Raw genomic sequence first — 17903 nt, forward strand, 5'->3', positions numbered from 1 at the left:
TAGCTTATGCACACAAGGGAATATGATTTAGAGTATGTCTAGATTCTACCATTAGGAGCATATATAAAAATATGAAGACTGGACATAGTTATGAAGGAGTTAGCAAATAAAACTTTTAGACAACATTTCTGGAAAGCAGATACTGATGTTTGGATTTTATCTCCTAGTAGAGATGGAATTTGGTTGAGTGAACTTAGACAGAGGTAGAATAAATGTTGAAGATGTTGTAGTTAATCACACAGATCCTGATGAACAATGAGCGTGAAGTTATGAAGACTGTGAGCTGGCATATTTCTTGTAATTATGGAAAAGATGTAATAATGTAATGTAATGTATAAATGTAATATCTTAAGTTGGTCCTACATTATTATTGTAAATTAGGAAATCCTCAATGTCGACTCAATAATTTATTTTAGGAATTGGTACAAAGGAAAGATTATTTCCTTGAGGTAGAGTGTGATATGGGATCATAACAATTTGATGTATTGTATGAACTTGAATACAGGTATCTTTTAGATCAAAGAAATGATTGGTGCACTTGAGGCATAATGAATGTACAAGGAACTATATTTGGAAAAGAAGTGGTTGCTAGAAATTTGTTGATATACACTTGTATTATTTAGTGACAATAGTACATAATATGTTTGGACAATGAGTCCACTTGTCTTCCTTTCAACTCTTAACAGAGTTGGAACAACTTCTAATAGGGTTGGAATCTCCTAACAGGGATTCAAAGTCTCCTAACATGGACTCATATGTACTAATTTTATTTCATTGACTCCTAATATGGTCCATCCTTTTACAAGGAACCTTTATCTTAGTACATCATTTTGTAGGTACTTGTTGGAAATAGAGATGGAGTAACTGAGAGGGGAGGGGTGAATCAGTTACCACAAAAATATTTCCACAGATCCTTAGATGTCTTAAAATAAAATTGCTGCTGGCACTTGGTAACCACACAAATAAATGCTGAAACTTGATAGATGTTCTATTAACTTATTAAGCATTTAAGATGATTAACATGTATACATAAAGGAATAACATGAACACAAGAGACACCAGATTTAACGTGGAAACCCAATTTGGGAAAAACCACCAAGTAACTAGTTACCAATTTTCACTCTTTTGAAGTGAGCCCTGTTAGGAGCCAACCCTGTTAAAGGTTACAAAACACACTGTTAGGTGTGACCTTGTTAAAAGATTTGATCACCTTGTTAGAAGTGGCCTTGTCAGAGGTCTTTAAAACAATTCAATTGAACTGTCACCTTGTTAGAGGATTTACAAAATAGTTGTCAAACCAAATCTGTTAAGAGATTTTGAATCACTGTTACAATGATTAGGAAGCAACAATAAAGTGATCTAAAATATATGCAACTTATCTTTGTTGAATACAGATCTCTATTCTGATTTATTGGATCCTCACTGATCGAATACAACTTTGCAGCTTCATAGGGATATCTAGTCCTTCCTCAACATTCGCTCATTTATTCATTCCCACTCTTATGCATCCATACACTTACACTATGAATTTACAACTTGACCTTTCATAAATACCTTACAGATTGTCAAGTTAGCTCAATTACAAGTTTACAACAACTGAAAAACATAAATCAGTCGGCTGCAAAAAACAATTAAACTTAATTCTTTAGAACCATAAAATTCTTTGCTGCCCAACCCAACTCAGTGACCACTGCTCCAGAATGGTTTCCCCGTGTTAACCAAGTGAAGCTCGGTAAACACTGCAAACCTTACAACTTCTTTCGGAGATCGAGTTGACTCGGTAATCACTGACCTTCCTTCATTTACCGAGTGAGCTCGGTAAAAGCTAACTTTTCTTTGCTTATCGAGTGAGCTCGGTAAAAGTTAACTTTCCTTCGCTTACCGAGTGAGCTTGGTAAAAGCTAACATTTCTTTGCTTACCGAGTGAGCTCGATAAAAGCTAACTTTTCTTCACTTTTCGAGTGAACTCGATAGATATTGACTTTCCCTTTGTCAACCTTGGGAGCTCGGTTCTTTCTGCTACAAAATTCTTTGATGTCTGAGTGAGCTCAGTAAGAGCTAACTTTCTGAGTAACATTCAGGAATGCTCGGTAGTCACTTATAAATTGCTTTGCTGACCGTCTAAGCTTGGTAAACTCTGCCTAATGACTAATATGACATTTGTGTAACATCAAACACAATACACAATTAATAATTGTATCCAACAGTACCATCCCCACCACGTGTTTCCCTAGTTAATAGATATGGTGTTATTGTATATGGCTACCTTACTATGCATGTTACATATACTATTTACATGTTTTAGGATTAATAAAGATATTGTTAAGAGTTTTAAAAATTGCATAACTAATTCACCCCCAACACCCCCACCCCCACCTCCCCACAATTATGTTGGTGGACATTACTTTCAAACAATTGGTATTAGAGCATCAGGTCTGTGAAGGAAAAGCTTAACAACTTCAGGATATCTATGACCTAGTTTTGGAAATGAAGTCTAAAGTTTGATGGAGCTAACTATGATAGTTGGAAGAAAAAGATGAAGACATTTTTTATGCATGGGTCTGGGTTATTGGTTAATTACTAAGAATAAAAAGGATGTGATTGAAGAAGACAAGCTTGAAGGTTGTGATGAAATACAATAAGACACATTCATGTTCAATATGCTTGCTAGAGAAGCCCTATTATTAGATCTTCTTGAACTAAATTTCCTTAAGTAAAATCTTTAATACTTATGAAATTTGGAAAGATTTGAAAAGTAGGTGATAATCATGCTTAGAAGGTTAGACTACAAAATTGGATATGCTTATTTAAAGATGCTAAAATTATGGAAGATGAATCTATAAGAAGTTACTTTGGTAGAATAGTAGAGATTGTTAAAGGTATTGAGACTTGTGGAGGAGATAAATATGAGGATGAAGTTGTATGGAAGATAATGAAGAATTTAATGCTTGCATATAGACATAAAATACAAGTGATAGATCAAGTTATTCTCTTAACAACCAAATTTACAAGAGAGACTCTTCTTGTTAGATTACAGTCAACAAAAATGTGGATGAGACAAATAACTTCTTTCAATGCATTAAGTGTTCAACCCTTGTTGACAAGGAGTGCAAGTACAAGTGGAGATTATTCTAGTAGCAGCCAAACAAAAGTGGATGAAGACAATAAATTTGACGAAGGATTTTCGCTTCTTATGAAGAGAGAACCTAAAGGTAACAAAATATTTAAGTATTGGACTTGTAATGAATATGGTCATTATTCTTTTAAATGTCCTAAGCGAGTAAAGAAGTTTAGGAATCCCTATAAATCAAGAATGCTTAAGGATTTCCCTTTTGCTAATGAAGAGGAATTTAATGCTAGATTAGAAGAATTATTGAGTGAAAATGATAATGATAATGATGAAATAGGATTTTTGGCTATTAAGGAAGAAAGCCTTGAAATAGAAGAAGTTAGAGAAGAAAAAACCTTTGTTTCACAAGTTAAAAAAATTAAAAATTATCGGATTATTGATAATGATTGTTTCCATCACATTATTGGAGATATGAATAAGTTTTTTGAATTCAATAGCTATGATGGAGGAGTAGTTGGAGTTGGAAATAATGCAACATGTCATATAAAAGGAAAATGATCTATTACACTTGATGGAAACACTAACATTGATGATGTTTACTTTGTGGATGGTTTGAAACATAATATTTTGAGTATTAGACTACTAGTGGACAAGGGATATTAGTTAAAATTTACATATAAGACTTGCATTATAAAATAAAAAGATGGTACACTTATTGGTAATGGTACAAGGACAAGAGGTAATGTATTTAAGTTGAATTCTATTGAGATGACATGTTTAGTTGCTAAGGTGGATGATAGTTGGTTGTGGAAAAAGATATTTTGTCATATCACCTTTGATAACATTGTGAAAGCCAATAATACATTTGCAGTAAGAGAGTTTCCTAAGATTGTGAAACCTACTAACATGATGTCTAAGGAATGTGTAATGGTGAAATAGGAGCAAAGTTCATTTCCAAGCAAGAAATTTTCTACATCTACAAACTTGAAGATTGTGCACATAGCTTTAAGTGGTCCTACAAAGGCAAAAGCATTATATGGTGAAAGGTATTTTATGATTCATGTTGACGATTTCACTAGAATGATGTGGGTAGCATTTATTAGAGAAAAATATGAAGCTTTTCAGAACTTCAAGATATTTAAGAGAGTTGAGAATGAATCTAATTTGAATATTAGATGTTTGAGATTTGATAGAGGGGGAGAATTTACTTCAAATGAGTTTAACAATTATTGTGAAGATTATGGTATAAAGAGACATCTTTGAACCCCTAAGACACCTGAACAAAATGGGATAGGAGAAAGGAGAACAGAAAAATGACAAAGGCAACAAGAGCAATGATGTTTGAAAATAATGTATCCAAGATCTTTTGGAAAGAATCAGTAAATACAACAATATACACTATGAATGGAGTAAAATCAAACAAGGTACTAGTAAGACACCTTATGAACTTTGGTTTGGACATACACATTCTATGAAGTATTTAAAAATATTTGGAAGTAAATGTTACATTAAGAGAGATGATGATATTGGAAAGTTTGATTGAAGAAGTGATGAAGGTATGTTCCTTGGATATTCATTAAAAAGAAAGACATATTGATGTTTTAATTAGAGAACTAAGACTATTTCTGAGAGCACAAATGTGAGAGTTGATGAAAAATTTAGAATTCAAGAAAGGATACTTGATTATAATTCTACTAAAGAGACTAATCCAAGGCCTAATAGAGAAATTTTTTAGCATGAATTATTTTATGAATTTGACACTGATTTGCAAAATGAAATTCAGAGAGAAGTACATAGAGAAGAACAAAGAGAAGAACCTAGATCTGAACCTAGAGATAAAATTAGAGTTGAAGTAGTGACACCTAACAAAAACTTAATAATGATTCACCTTTCTAATTAGATCATTGGAACTGGAGATAACGAAGTGATGAAAAGAAACAAGGTACATGAAGAACTACATTTGATTTCTCAAGTTGAGCCTAACAATTTTGATAAAGCCTATAAAGATAACTATTGGATCAAAGGTATGGAAGAAAAACTAGAGAAGATTGATAAAAATAAAACATTGGAATTTATTCCTAGGCCTAAATATAAGAATGTTATTGGCACTAAATGGGTATTCAGAGACAAGATAAATGAACAAGGTGAAGTTATAAGAAACAAAACAAGATTTCTATGTAAAGGTTATTCAAAACAAGAAGGAATTGAATTTGAAGAAAAATTTGCACCTATTTCTCTAGATTAGAAGTAGTAAGAATGCTTTTGGCATATGCAACTAACAAGAACTTTAAAGTTTATCAGATGGATGTCAAATCAATTTTTCTAAATGGAGAACTTGAAGAAGAGGTATACATTGACCAAAGTGATGGTTTTTCTTTGAAAAATGAATATGAAATGGTTTGTAGATTGAAGAAGGCACTATGTGGGCTGAGACAAGCACCTAGAGCCTAGTATGCAAGATCAAACAACCACTTGAAAAATTTAGGATTTGTGAAAGCTAATGTTGATAGTAACTTTTGTTTGAGAAAAGATGATAAATGATTACTAATTGTTGTAGTATTTGTGATGACATTATTTGTGAATTACATTATATTGATGAAGCAAGAAAGGTATTTTTAGAAGATTAAGAAGGATTTTTAAATGAGTATGATTAGCAAGATGAAGTATTTCTTGATATTGAAAATTTTTCATAATAAAGATGGAATTTTCATATCACAAGCTATGTATCTTTAAGACTTATTGAAAATATTTGGTTTGGAAAGTTAGAAACCTGTTGGAACACTTATGGTAACTAGACATAAACTATGTAGCAAAGTTGAATCCCTTATTGTTGAGCAAAAAAAGTTCAAATCTATGATTAATAGATTGCAATATTTGACAAACACACTAGACCTGATATAGCTAATGCAATTGGAATTGTGGGAAGATTTTAGGAAGATCCTAAAGAGACACATTATGCAGTAGTAGAAATAATTTTTAGATATTTTAAGGATAAACCTAATTATGGATTATGATATGACATATTAAATGATTTTAGTTTATGTGCATATACTAATGTGGATTAGGAGGGAAGTGTAGATGATAGAAAAATTACTAGTGGTGGAGCATTTTTCTTGGGAGGAAGATTGGTTTCTTGGATAAGCAAGAAATAAGATTGCATGTCACAAAGCACAAAAGAAGCATAGTATGTAGTAGTAGAAAACAATTGTAATAAGATTATTTGGATGAAGGAAATACTAAAAGACATTAGGATTAAGTTTATAGAGACTGTTATCATACATTTTGATAACACAAGTATAATGAGTATGTCAAAGATTCCAATCTTACATTCAAAGACAAAGCACATATCTATTAAGCATCATTTTTTGAGAGAGAAATTTGTAGAGAAAGAGATTAGATTAAATATGATAACACAAAGGAGAAGATAGCAAACATATTTACAAAACCTTTGGCGAAGGACACATTTGAGTACTTGAGAGGTATGCTTGGGCTCATGCCCCATCCTACTTTAGAGTAGTTGATGCACATATTGGATTAGTCCAGTGGTAAGAAAGCACTTCCTTTTTATCTGGACTAGATGTTTGATGCTTCCTCTATGGGGGAGTATCTATGTTTGAGCTAAGTCATAAAGGAATCTTGGTAACTGACATTTGAAAATACCTTTGAATACTTGAGCTTATTACAGATCATACTTAAAGAATTGACATAATGATACCTTTGTCATTGATGTCAATGAGAGAGAGAATAACACATGAAAAATATCCTTGATATGAATGTTGGGAGATATCTTATGGGAGAGAATAACACATGAAAACCATCCTTTGATATGTATGTTTGGGAGAGAGTTACACGTGAAAAACACTATAATGTATTGATTGATGTTAGTAGATTCAAAGGAACTTATCCTTTGGGAGAGAAATGTTCTTAAGAGATTCATGATTATTGAAGAAGAGGATTTGAAGATTTGATTGATGAAGAGGATTTGAAAATATGTTGATGTATGGAGGAGATTAACACCTTCCTTGTACATGATGGTTATCATACAGTTGACATTCATGGCCAACATGAATGGGGGAGCAGTTGCAACAAAGACATTTGGTATTTATGGAACTTAGATGTTTTTCATCTATATTTCCATAACTGCCAAAGGGGGAAATTTTTAACCATAAATACTAATGGTATTTCTATGAGGTGTATCCTAGAAGTGTTGAAGACATGATTCAGTGGTTGTGTATTCCATTCATCATTGAGTTTGTCATTGACGTCAACATAATGGTTATTCTGTGGATACTGGTAGAGCAATAGACAAAGTTTTTCTTAGCATTATTTGAGGATTAAAGATTAGCTTATACACATGTGGGATTATGATCTATAGTATGTCTAGATGCTATAGTTAAAAATATGTATAGAAGTATGAAGACTAGACAGACTTATGAAGGATTTAAGGCAACTTTTAGATAATGTTTCTGGAAAGCAGACATTGATGTTTAGATTGTATCTCCTAACAAAGATGGAATTTGGTTGAGATAACTTAGAAAGAGGTAGAAGTCATGTTGAAGATGTTGTAGTTAAGTACACACATTCTAATGAATAACGAGTGTGAAGTTATGAAGGCTGTGAGCTAGAAGATTGCTTTTAATTGTGGAAAAGATGTAATGATGTAATGTAATATATAAAAGTAATATCTTAAGTTGGTCCTATATTATTATTGTAAATTGGTAAAGCCTTAAGGATGAATCAATAATTTATTTTAGGACTTGATATAAAGGAAATATTATTTCCTTGAGGTAGAGTGTGATATGCAGTCATATCTATTTGATGTATTGTGCGAACTTGAACGCAAATATCTTTTAGATCAGAGAAGTGATTGGTGTAGTTGAGACATAATGAGCTTACTAGGAACTGTATTTGGAAAAGATTTCTTTTTAGGAAAGTTATTGATAGACACTTGTATTATTTAGTGAGGATGGTACTAAAGTTGTTTGGACGGTGGGTCCATCTATCTTCTTTTCAACTCCTTATAGGGTTGGAAATTTTTAACATAGATTCAAAGTGTCCTAAAAGGGAATCATATGTACTGATTTCATTTCATTGACTTCTAATAGGGTCCATCCTTTCACAAGGAACCTGTATATTAGTACATCATTTTGTGGGTACTTTCCTTTATTTTTCACCTTGTTTAAATCTTGAAAATTTGTTTGAAAATCTTGTTTTCATTCTATGCAATTAGGGTTTTCAATTTTCATTTACAAAGTATTGCCCTAGAAAGACCTTAGCTCAATAATTTGAATGCATGTTTTCATATTAGAAACCCTCGTTTTAAATGTGTTTCACGATTTTAAAAGACTTCAAAAAATTCAAGTTGTGACCATGTGACCAAGGTAATTGCTCTGTTGCTACATGGTTAAGCTCTGAATATTCTTATGGTGTGATAATGTGATGCAATTAAGAGCTTAGTATTCACTTGGTCACTACAGTCTATTACAAATGGTTATTTTAGATAGTGAAAGTGCAACATAGTTAACTAAGAGCTGATCATAGGATTGCATGGTTAAGCATGGAATCAAAATTTCAAACAATGATCATGTGAAAAGGGCATTCACTTAAGAGCACAAAGATGAGAGATGTGGAGGTATTTGAAAGGTAATTCTTATGTTCAATGTAAACTTTAAGGTGCGATGGTGCAACTAAGGTTAAGGAGGCTGTTCATGGTCTCATAACCTGAAACTTAAAGGGTTAGCATAATGGAGCAACTCAACAACTAGCTATAATCATGCAGTCAGAAGCTTAAAGATGCAGTATCATGAGACAGTCATGACGATGTGAAACAATTAGTGTCTTGAATGAATTTCTTGATTGCATGGTTGTCTGGTTAAGACCTTAATGTGAAAAGGGAGCTACGAAGCAGTGAAAAGGTTAAGAGCTTGTGAAGGAAGAATTGATCGCACACTCGTGTGGTTAGAAGACATGTGAAATGTACATTTTTCTGATTTTATATGATATTTCAAGCCTCTAATCAGATTTTCAAAATCAAACAACCAATATTATAAAGATCCACCTATTTCTCAATAAACCCCAAATCGGGTATGCCCGAAATAGTGCCAAAATCTTCACAACTTCACATATTATTAATGATGGGGACACAAACCAAGAATAGAATGGACACAACAGAAAAGGGAAATTGTATTAACTGAGAAAATAAGCTAGTACAAATAGTACAGAGAAAATAAACTTCAAGACATGCCCTAAGGGCTTACAATAGCATAAATCTGGAGATAATTTCTCCTTTCAGTACCTCTTCTCAAACTCCACTCCGAACTGCCTTTTACAATGCCAGAAATCTCCTTAAATAGACCCCGGAGGGTTAAGGACTAGGAGTACATTCTAGAAAGTGCTAGTAGACATCCACCGACCAAATAGAAGGTTCCAGAAGCTGTGGTAGAAGTCGGCACAAATTTAGAAGAATCTAGAAACGGTAACCGAACTTTCGGGAGGCATAACTTTTGAACCATAGCTCCAATTGATGAACCATTTACATTTTTGGAAAGCTCTTGAAGCGCTCTATAGCCCTATGGACAAGATTTTCTTGTCTCCCATTTTTTGACCCTTTTCGAGGTCATTTAATGCCCCTAACCTGACTTTGAAGCATTCTTAGGAGGTCTCCAAAACCCAAAAAATTGCAATAAATTTAAAACCATGGGGCCTTTTGACCTAATTATTTTTTTGGAATGCTCTAAATCACAATTACATTCATCTGGCCAATTCAAACCTTCTAGGTCACCAAAATGATGGCTAAATTGCATGCTCCTATTTTTTCAAGATTTTCTAGCACACTGATAGTTGAACTGTGAGAGTTGGAACCTTTATTTGACCCAAATGGGTATCCAAAAATGAAAAGACATGAAACAGAAACTAAGTCTAAGTACATTTTTTTGGGTGACACAGGATTGCCCTTATACCTCTGGATGCTCCTGCATCAATTAATAAATCTGAAAGTGGAAATTTTTACAGAAATTTCAGCAGCATAACAGCCTACAAAATGAAATTTTTAGATCTATATAACAGTTACACAACAGCTCCCAAATGGAGGACAAAAACAATGCTCATCGGGCTCCCGAAAATAACACAAAATAGCCCGGAATCACCACAAAACACTAATAATCTATCACAGAAGTTTAACCATGACCCAACACATATATTTAGATCTATTTTAACATCTAAAAGTCTAAAATATAGCAGCAACCCAAACTGATATGAAATACTCAACCGAAAACACCAAACTCTTACAGAAAATACACCCGAAAACCCACAAATTTGCACTGTTCAGCACAAGGAAAAACTCTACATGAGCTTGCACATGGAATGGCTTTAAAATCCCATCCTTAGCCTTCCTAGAAACCTGAAAACTCCCATCCTTGGGTCTCCTTCTCCACAGGTTTGGCAGCCTCTGAAGAACAACAAAGCAATGAGCAAAAATCAAGTTCTAGAATGAGCCCAAAATGCCTCCAAACCCCTTAAAAGAGGGCATAACCCTAACTAACGTCCAAGAGTGGTTAATAAAACATATTTTAATAATAATTTTTATTTATTAGTCCATTTGCTTCCAAATATTATCCCCTTTTGTTGAAACTTCACCTTTTTGGGCCTGCCTGCCTTAGCAAAGATTAATTTTTAATTATTTGAAAAGGGGACATGACAACATGGAATAAAATGAAGCCACAACCTGGTGATCTCTTTGATCACATAGTCACATGTGTAAAATTTTTAGTTAAATAAGAGACTCCAAAATAGAAAAAAAGTTTAGAACCTTTGAAGAATTATTTGATCTCCAAGTTGCATTGTTAAAGGATGTAGTTGACATTAGAGTCACGATGATGCAAAATAGTTAAAGCTTATATAAATTCAATGATCACATGGTCATATAGTTAAAGTAATAAAAGGAAATAAAGGTAGTGACCAAGGGATCACTCAAACTAAATGGTTTTACATGGTTGCACGCCTTAAATGCTAATGTTATAGTTAAGTAGCGATGGTGTGGTTAGTGTTGTTCATAGTTTGACAACTTATGAAACATAGTTAAATGAAAAGGTCATGACCATGTGATGCAATCAAGAGGTGAAGAATTTTATGTGGTCTCTCAGTCACACAGTTAAGAGTATGAAGCAAAGAGAAAGCTATGAAGTAGTGGCAAGGTATTTGAATAGTGTTTGCTTGGTCACAAGTTTAGTGACCAAGGGTTTTGCATAGTTGCAAGTAGAAACAAGAGTTAGAGAATAAACCTTCTAAAGCCACAAACAACTAGCAATTTCTAGAGTTCACATAGTCGCAACACAAGAATTTAACATTAAAATTACTATTGTAGCTTCATGATTACCAAAAAGATGAGTATTGTCTGAAAAGGCACAAAAGAGATTTTGAAAGATTGTAGTACAAGCACTGTAAAGCTAGATTGTGACATTTTTTATCTTTTCAAAAATTATCATACATGCTAACTTAAAGAAACCATTAATGTTATTTTTGCATGCTCAACTACCATTAAAAGGTGTTGCAACAAATTTATAATTACAACATTCACAAAATTTTAGAGCCAAAAGAGAATTGAGTGCGAAGTTGTCTCAAAGAATTGAGTTGCAGAAGAAGTGTTTGGTGAAATCAAATTTAGAAAAAAATGAAATAGGAAGAGAGCAAGCTGATAGCATAGGTCAATGTAGAAGAGGTTTCTCAAGGTGTTGAACAATACAAAACAAAACTTGCTAGTTTATATACTAAGGAGTGGGTTTACTTTCTACCAAGATCATCCCATGCCTAGATAGTGAATTCCTACATTTTTAAAGATACATATAGTTTCTGTAGAGATGTGACTTTTCCAAAAACAAATGGTACTAAGTTATTTTGGTATTTTTATAGCAATAGGTTTGAAAAGCCACCTATTTGCAACCCTTGGAACAAAAATTTAGCAAATCTGATAATTTCAAAGGTAATAGTTGATGTAGACTTGGTAAAGGCCCTAATAAAATCCTACAATCCTACAACTCATGAATTCCATAGGAAGGAAATGTGTCTACTATGCAAATTGGACAAAGAGACCTTCATAGAAGTTTTTGACCTTAGAGGACCAATGAAAAAGGTCATTGAGCAAGAAAAGATGAATAAGACATTCAAGACTTAGAAGAATTTCTTCATTGGAAGGGTTATGTGAAGACATATCTTAAGTCCAAAAAGGAGAAGGGTGAGCTTCCAAAGAAGGTAGGAGACTTCATGCCTCTAGAATTCTTCAACAAATACTTCCAGTATACTATGTTTGGAGTGGATAAGGTGATTGGACTAGATGGTACAATGAATGCTCCTAGCAATGTGTATATCATGGCCCTAGATATACAAGATTTACACCATAATGTAGGGCATGATTTTGTGATACATATTATAAATGTGATGCACAATGAAATTACTATTGCTCAGAGGGGAGAGACGGGGAACTTCAAATTCCACCACTAATTTTTTTGTTGATGTACATCATCCTCTAAAAAAACATAGGGCACATAAGTTCTAATTTCATTGAAGGGACAGAGGAGAATGGAAAAAAATTGCTAGTGCATTGGTGGACAAGATTTTGGTGAAGGTTTTATTCCTATTCCAATGCTATTTCTTTTTATAATGATTTTGTTTTCCCAATTTTAAATATGCTATTTGATATAATAGAGAGGGTTCCTAAGGAGGTTAATATGTTGATTAGACCCTTTTCATGCCATAATGGGGATAGGAGGTTAGGCCATGATTGGGAAAGCCTTTTCCTTTTTGAAATTTTTTTTCCTTAATAAGGGTTTATGGATACCTCCAACCCCCTCATGTTTTTCCCAAATAGATTCCAAAGGGATTGAGGACAATATAATTTTTTTGGGAACTAATAATGATGAACATGGAATACCTAGGGCCTTCAATAAAAAGGGTTCCTTTATTCCTAGAAATGTCAAAGTAGGAGATTTTATTATAGGCAAAGATACAATTGAAGAGATACATGAGCTCATGAGTAAATTCCTATTGCTTGTTGCTCCTACTAGGACCTATAATCCTAAAAAACTTGTTAGGCATGCCCTAAAGTAGATGAGAAAATACACTCTTCCAATTAGCAAACCTTGCTAGGAAGAGGATGTAATAATGAATTGCTTTGAAACATAGGACTGCAGAGACATGACCTTAAAATGGAGAGAAATTATGAGAGTAGAATAGGAGATGAAAAGATGATCCCTCTTTCAAAGGCTTCTACCATGAGAAGAGGTACTTGGATATGTCTAATGAATATCTTGACAATTTTGATACCATAATGTCTCAAGTCCCTCCTAAAATAAGAGACAAAGCAATACCCCAATCTCTTGAGCATGATGACATTATAGAGATTGATGTTGAAGATGATAAGCCAGAGAGTTTTGTTGGATACAATTATCTAATTGTGTGTTGTCTTTGATGTTACACAAATGTCATATCAGTTGTCAGTAAGTGCTTAGTGAGCTCACTTGGTCAGCAAGACAATTTTCCTTGTCTACCGAGCATTCCTGAAGATTACTCTATGAAGTTAGTGTCTACCAAACTCACTCAGGTGTCGAAGGAATTTAGGTAGGAAATGGTGTTAACTGAGTTCTCATGGTTAGTGAAGGAAAGTTGGACAGAGTCAGTGTTCACCGAGTTCACTCAGTTGCCAAAGGATTTTTGCAAGTTCATAGTGTTAACCAAGCTTCTGTTGGTTAACATAGAAAATTGTCTCAAAACCAGTGTTTATTGAGCAAGGTCGGCCAATGAAGGATTTTGTTGTTTTAGTATAAGAAGCTTATTTATTTTAAGTATTGTTTCTAGCCAACTGTGGTAATGCTTATTGGTTATTGTAATTTGTAATTGAGCCAACTTGACAGTTTAGATGATATAAATGAAAGATCAAGTTGAGATTTTTAGTGTGTGTGGAAGTGTGCTGATTGAATTGAGAAGGAAAGAGTTAGAGCAAACTTGAGGGATAAGTAGGTATCCTTGTGGAGTAGAAAAGTATTATTTGATTAGGAAGGATCAAGTATGAAGCATAATGGATATTTGTAATCAACAATTTAGTTGCATCACAATTAGGTCATTTCATTGTCACTCTCTAACCATTGTAACAGTGATCTAAATCTCTTAACAGAGTTGGTTTAACAGCCAGTTGTAAATCCTCTAACAAGGTGATAGTTCCATTGAATTGTTTTAAGACCTCTTGCAAGGCCACTCCTTATAGGGTGATTAAATCCTCTAAGAAAGTCACACCTAACAGTGTGTTTTATAACCTTTAACTAGGTTGGCTCCTAACAAGGCTCACTTTAGAAGAGTGAAAAATAGTAACTAGTTACATTGGTGGTTTTTCCCATACTAGGTTTCCACATTAAATCCTGGTGTCTCATGTGTTCATGTTATTTCTCTTATGCTTGCAAATTAATTACTGTGAATGTTTAAGATCAGCTAAAAGTAAATCACACTCTGCATTTACCAAGTTACAACATTTTTTGTGTGTTTACCGAATAATAGTAGCAATCAGATTTCTCAATTTAAATTTTATTGTTAACATCTAAGGGATCTGATATTTATTTTAGTGGTAATTGATTTATCCCCCTCTTAGTTACTCCTATATTTCCAACAATTGGTATCAGAGCTTTTGGTGCTTGTAGAAAATGTTTCAAGGACCTAAGCTAAAGATCAGGATGTCTTATAAGAGAGAAATTTCAAAGTTAAACAGAGACAACTTTTCAGCATGGCAGGGACTCATGAGACTTTATTTGGCCTCCATTAGTGATTCAGGCTTGAAATAGCTTGATGAAGAATACACAACTCCCATTGGTACATTACTTGTTGGAGATATTGCTGAGAAAAAGAACCATAACACCATGATGATTGATATTGCATCTACTCTTAGCTATGATGAATTTGATGATATCAAGGATTGCAAAACTACATTTGGTATATGGAACAAGCTAAAGGAAATCTATGGTGGTGATGAAAATGTGAGGAGAGACAAAGCATAAAGCCTTAGAGGGTAGTTTGATCAAATGAGAATGAGAGAAGATGAAAATGTTGTCAAATATGTGGAAGGAATCAAAACTAGTGTCAATGCAATTAAAGCATCTAGAGGAGAAATCAAGGATGAAACTATTGTAAGTAAAGTTCTTAGAAAATTGCTTCCTATCTATGCAATTAGAGTATCTACTATTCAACAAAAGAGGTGTGAGCCAAATCACAAGATAACTTTGGATACCTTAGTAGGATGATTGACAGCTTTTGAGCTAGACAATTTTGACAATTATGTTTAAACTTTCAAGAATATTGAATTTCATTTGAAGCCAAACTTGCACTCAAAGAGAAAGGTAAGAAAATAAAAGACATTTAGTCAAAAAGTGAAGAAGAATTAGAGGAAAGTTCTGATAGTGATCTTGAAGTTGTTGAAGCTTTACTTGCATGGAAATATTCTAGAGGTAGAGGAAAATACAAAGGTAAAGTTCCCCTAATCTATTTTTCATGTGAAGAAATTGGTCATATTTTTGCCAGGTGCCCAAACAAAGAAAGCAAGGATGAAAGGAAAAGTCACAAGTTCAATGGCAACAAGGATTTCAAAAATCATAGATCGTTCAAGGACAAATGTAAGAAGACTTGTTTTATGGCTAAAGATTTTGATAACAATGAAGATGAGATAGTATACATTGATGTGAAAGATGAATTTGATGATGAAGAAGATAAAATTACACATGGATCATAGACAGTGGATGTTCACATCATATGACTGAAGACAAAAACAAAGTTTGAACACTTTGAAAACTATGATGGTGGTAGTGTAAGGTTTGGAAACAATGAACCTTGTTGCATAAAAGGGAAAGTCCGAATCTCATTAGCCAAAGAACTTATATGTGACAATGCCTATTGGGTTGAAGGACTAAAACATAATCTACTGAATGTGGCATAGCTAATCAATGTTGGATTCAAGGTGGAATTCATGCATGACAAGGGAAGATTGTTGGATGACAAAGGTAATCTGATTGGATCAGGCAAACAAATAAGAGGTAACCTATTTTATCTTGATCTTGGTGATTGTTCATGTTTTATTGCTCAAATGGAAGAAAGTTGGTTATGGCACAAAAGATTATATCATGTAAACTTTTATAATATGGTCAAGATAAGAAAATTTAGAAAAGTGATAGATATTCCTAGTTTGAAGAAACTAGATGTTGGTTTATGCAAGAATTGTTAGATTGACAAAGATCAATTTTAAAAGTGAAACCTATTAGTTTGAAGATGTCTTCAAAATTGTGCATACTGACCTATGTGGATCCATTGGAATAGAAAGCTATAGTGGAGAAAAATTCTTTCTTCTTTTTGTTGATGACTATTCTAGAATGATGACTGTTATGTATCTTAAAGAAAAGTCAAAAGCATTTGAGAAATTCAAATGGTACCTAGCAAGAACAGAGAAGGAAATAGGGAAAAGATTGAAATGCTTAAGATTAGACATAGGTGGTGAATTCATCTCTAATGAATTCAATAAATTTTGCATTGAAAGATGAATCAAAAGGTAGGTATCAGCCCCTCGTACTCCCAAGCAAAATGGAATAGCTAAAAGAAGAAATAGATCTATCATTGATTGTGCAAGGACTCTAATGATTGAAAAGAAAGTTGCTATCAAATATTGGAAGGAAGCTATCAGCACTATAGTTCATACTTTGAACTGAGTATAGTTGAAGAAAGACTCATATAAAACTCCCTATGAATGATGGTATTGCTAAAAACCCAATGTAAGTTACCTAAAAGTGTTTGGAAGTAAATGTTATGTCTTGAAAGAGTCTAGAAAAGGCAAGTTTGATGTGAAAAGTGAAAAAGGTATATTCTTAGGATATTCTTGTAGAAGTAAGGCATATAGATGTTTGAATTTGTTTACTCATAAAATCATAGAAAGTGCACATGTGAGAATTGATGATTTTGCAGAAAGAATTGAAGAAGAAAGCAAAAAGGAACCAGAAGATTACAAGAGAAATGTTTACTTTGAACCTGATACATTACTAGACACATTTTTCAATAAGGAGACTTCAACTCCTGAGCCTTCCTTAGTTACTGAGTTGCAAGAAGTTCAAACCGAGTCACAAGGACTCGAGTCACATTCTAAAGCTACCAAGCCAATGCCTACTGAGTCTGAGCAAATTGAGCTAGAAGTTGAAATTCGAAATGAAGAAAATTTAATTCATTCAAAAGGCAAAGAACTTGTATTGGCCAAGTATGTCAAAAGGCATCATGCACCTGATCAGATTATTGGAGATAGATTAGAAGGTACTATGACAAGAAGTAAGCTAAAAGGTACATGTCTACTTGCTAATTTTGAACCTAGAAGTGTTAAAGATGCATAGGAAAATGAACGTTGGATTGAGGCTAGGAATGAAGAAATAGAACAAATAGAGAAGAACAAAACTTGGACTCTTGTTCCCAAGCCTAGAGAAAAAAATGCGATTGGAGCAAAATGGGTATTCAGAAATAAGTTGAATGAAGATGGAAAAGTATCAAGAAACAAAGCAAGATTGGTGTATAAAGGCTAGTCTCAAGAAGAAGGAATTGATTATCTCAAGAAGAAGGAATTCATTATGTTAAATATGCATTTCTTAATGGTATACTGGATGAAGAAGTCTACTTTGAACAACTAGAAGGTTTTGTTGATCTAGAAAAAAAGGAAATGGTCTACAAATTACACAAGGCACTGTATGGTCTAAAACAAGCTCCTAGAGCATGGTATGAAAGGTTACACAACTACCTTATACAGATTGGTTTTTAAAGAACTAATGATAAC

Source organism: Cupressus sempervirens, chromosome 3, assembly GCF_028749045.1.
Source record: "Cupressus sempervirens isolate cs-2001-9-10 chromosome 3, ASM2874904v1, whole genome shotgun sequence".
NCBI lineage: Eukaryota > Viridiplantae > Streptophyta > Pinopsida > Cupressales > Cupressaceae > Cupressus > Cupressus sempervirens.